This window comes from Pelophylax lessonae (genome assembly GCF_965119305.1).
Source record: "Pelophylax lessonae genome assembly, chromosome: 6".
Classification (NCBI taxonomy): Eukaryota; Metazoa; Chordata; class Amphibia; order Anura; family Ranidae; genus Pelophylax; species Pelophylax lessonae.
Genome location: NC_138773.1, coordinates 202796302 through 202799606, shown reverse-complemented (window position 1 = coordinate 202799606; position 3305 = coordinate 202796302). Strand labels below are relative to the sequence as shown.

The following is a 3305-nucleotide window of genomic DNA, read 5'->3' as shown; positions in this document are numbered from 1 at the left end:
CTCCCACTGTGGGGCCTGCAGTGTCTGTAAGACTGAAGACACAAAAAACTGGGATTTGGTTACTTAATGAGGTTTGTGCATCACATTGTCACCAGGACTGGAAAAGAGGGAACAAGGATTGGGGGCATCAGGCAATAATAAAAATGGACAGAGGTTCTGAACCTTCCACACCATACCCAGAACTAAAAAAAAAAAGTGTTGGCTGCAATCACTTAAATATAAGCAACACAATGACCGACAAGCCGGGCAGGTAACACTTTTTAAGAGGGGTTGGCAGGGTTCAAAAGAGGCCCTTGATGAAAAGAATGAAGCCATGGAAAACTGTACAGAGAGAAAAACTACCCTTTGCGTTGTTCTCCTTTTATCTCTATTGGAGTATAGCATGGCATCTAAATTAAGCACTTCTACAAAAACATAATGGTAACCTTCATAGTTTCTAAAACTGAACTCCAAGCTAAACAAAGATTGCCTAAATACAAGAATCATGTGTATTCTTGCATTTTGGTGTTCTCTATGTATTTCTTTAAAAGAGAAGTATGAGAATACTTTTTTTTTTTTTTAATTATACTTACCTGTGTGGATGCAGCATCGGCCCAATGCTGCACCTGTCCCATGCTGGTTCTAACGCTGAGAACCGAGTGATCAAATGCTGCTTCTTAGAGCTCCCTGAGCAGAGAGCTGGTGATTGTCAGTCAACAGCTCTCTGCTTTGCCCACCCCCCCCCCCGTGCTCACTGGGCTGTGGAGGGGGTGGGAACACCCGACTCAGGCTGGTTGACAGTCCAGGCATGTGGGCGGATCCCGACTATATAGTCACGATCTTGCCCGAGCCTGGACAGGCTTTGTGACTTCATCCAACAGCCAACAACGAACTGCAGTCCTGTGATCCACAGGAGAAGTACAGCCAAACAAGCTTTGGCTGTACACCTCCTTTAAAGTGGAGTTCCAGCCTATTTTGCAACTTTAGTGATTCCTGGAGTGCTCGCTATGCTGATCAACAATTGGGCATTTTCAATTTTTTTCGGGGTTCCCTTACCTTATTTTCAGGGCATTTTTGATTATACTTCCTCCTTCTCCCCCCTCTGTGGCCACGGCCACCGACATCACTTCCGCCTTTGCATTGCATCCTGGGAGCTGTTTGTCAGCACTCCCAGGAGGCTGGAATTAGGAAGAACTCCCAGAACACTCCCTGGAATCAGGAAGGAGGACACAGCAGATTACACTGCGGATTCAGATGCCCACATCCAAGATGGCCGTGCCCAAACAGCGTTTTTAAAAGTAAGATTTTGACTAAAATCCAATACTGTACACCTTGTAATAATGAGAATAGCGGTTCTGTAAAGGGCGGTGGATTAGTATTATAGGGGTATTTTTAGTTAAAAAAGGTATTTGAGGCTGGAACTCCGCTTTAAGATCAGTAATTCAGCATGAAACACTCCTTGAATTTGCTTCTGTGCAGAAGTTTCCTGTAATAAAGACCAGACCTTGCTGCTCTCTGTCCTTTTGCAGGTTGACTGGTCTTGTATTTGTTCCTTTTAGTTTTCTGAAGGCAGGCTGTAGTGGGTGAGGCTGCTGGGTCCCTTCCATAGCTTTGCAAAGGCTTTGTGCATCCCAATGATGGTATCACTGTTACCTGTATGGTGTAGTATGTGGGTTTGCAAAGGTAATTGGTGAAAACAAAGTTAATTTATATCTTCTGTGACTATTAGGGATATTTTTAAAGGAAATTTTTTTGTGCCTGGAATTCTGCTTTAACATTTTTTTTTTTTTTACCAAGATCGGTAAACTTGTAAGGAGAAAGAGATTCTAGAAGAAATCTGTAGAGCTAGAAAGTAGTATTCCCATTATTTCCAAAAGAATACCATAACCTCTAAAAGGAGCCTTCATAATTGTATAAGATATTTATTGTTAGGGTTCAGGTTACAGTGTGTTGGATGAGAAGGGTTGCAGGTGTTCCACACATAGTCACTTAGGTTCTCTTTTCTTTGCAAACCATCAAGGAGACGGCATTTATGGACACAAACAATACACTGCTCTTTTCAGTTTTTTTTTTTTTCTTTGTAAAGAAATCAAGGGCAAGCTTTGTACAATGGATTAATCAGGACAATTTATACTGAAAGCTATTTGATGTTTTGTTTACAAATACAGAGCATTTCAGAATGACGCACGTATGCTTCAATCTGCATGGTGCAAAAATTGGAACTCTGGGGTGGCAAAAACTACAGCAGATGACTCTGAACTGGTGTTTTGTTCAATGACCGTGTTTTCAAAAGCCCACATGCAAGGCAGAGCGATTTGTTTTATGTCATGTGTTTAAAAATAATGGTGCCTTTTATCTTACAGGTGGAGAAATCAAATCTCATAATAATTATACCATGATTATTCTACTATTCTTACATTGTCCCATTTTGTGTACTCATGAAACTTAAGAGGAGGCCTTGAGTTCATATTGTCACCCTTAAATGTGAGAGGGTGTGTGTTTTGTCCAGTAAAATTTTATTATCTTTAATTATAAGCTTTGTTGAATCTGAATTGTACAGAGTAAATAAATTGTCCTAAAACAGAAGCCTTTAGCCGAACTGTAAATATAATTTCCTGGGTTTTTTATTTTGATATTGGTATTCTTCTTGGTACATGGAGTTCCATAATGTCATAGACCTCTTAATTACCACTAATACACACTGACCCCTTTGTAGGCCTAGGGTACTCAGGCAATGTGGGAGTTACCTGTCAAGTTTCTTCCACATCAATAACAAATCCCCTAAATGGGAGAGATCAACTCTTTGAAAACTTCTAAAATGCATATATTTATTAAGTTAAAATAAACTGATTCTAAAATTGGGAGGTACAACTTAATTTAGCCATTGAATTAATCAGTTGCATTCGTCAATGTAGAATATCAGTTATGTAACCAATGAACAATGAAGGGGTTCATGCACCGTACTACTGGACCAGGGGGCTTTATTTATCTATTTATTTTTCATTTTTTTTACCTTTCATGTGAATAATGCACTAGAACGAATGAAAAAGTTCCATTGCGTAGTATTGTTTGCAGAAACACCATGCAGTGCTTTTCCATTAAGAACTCGTCAAATAAAGTATAATAGAATGAATAGAACTTTTTACTGAGATCTTGCTATATCGCCACACATTATCTGGTATATACTACTTAAAGCCTGTACTACACATTGATTGGCAATCATTCTATAGGTGTGTGCTATCTACAGTTTACTCCATTGTGTTACCTATAATACCTCATCTGTGTTCTTCTCAGGCTTCATCAAATCAGACATGACATCTGTTATT

General features: G+C 39.5%; 1 long non-coding RNA gene across 1 annotated transcript; it reads left to right on the top strand.

Moving 5' to 3' along the window:
- The first annotated feature begins 865 nt into the window (after nt 1-865).
- LOC309558853 lies at nt 866-2064 on the top strand. The gene is made up of 2 exons (XR_014225431.1): nt 866-936; nt 1413-2064. It is a non-coding gene; the product is annotated as an uncharacterized lncRNA (long non-coding RNA).
- The last annotated feature ends 1241 nt before the right edge of the window (nt 2065-3305 follow it).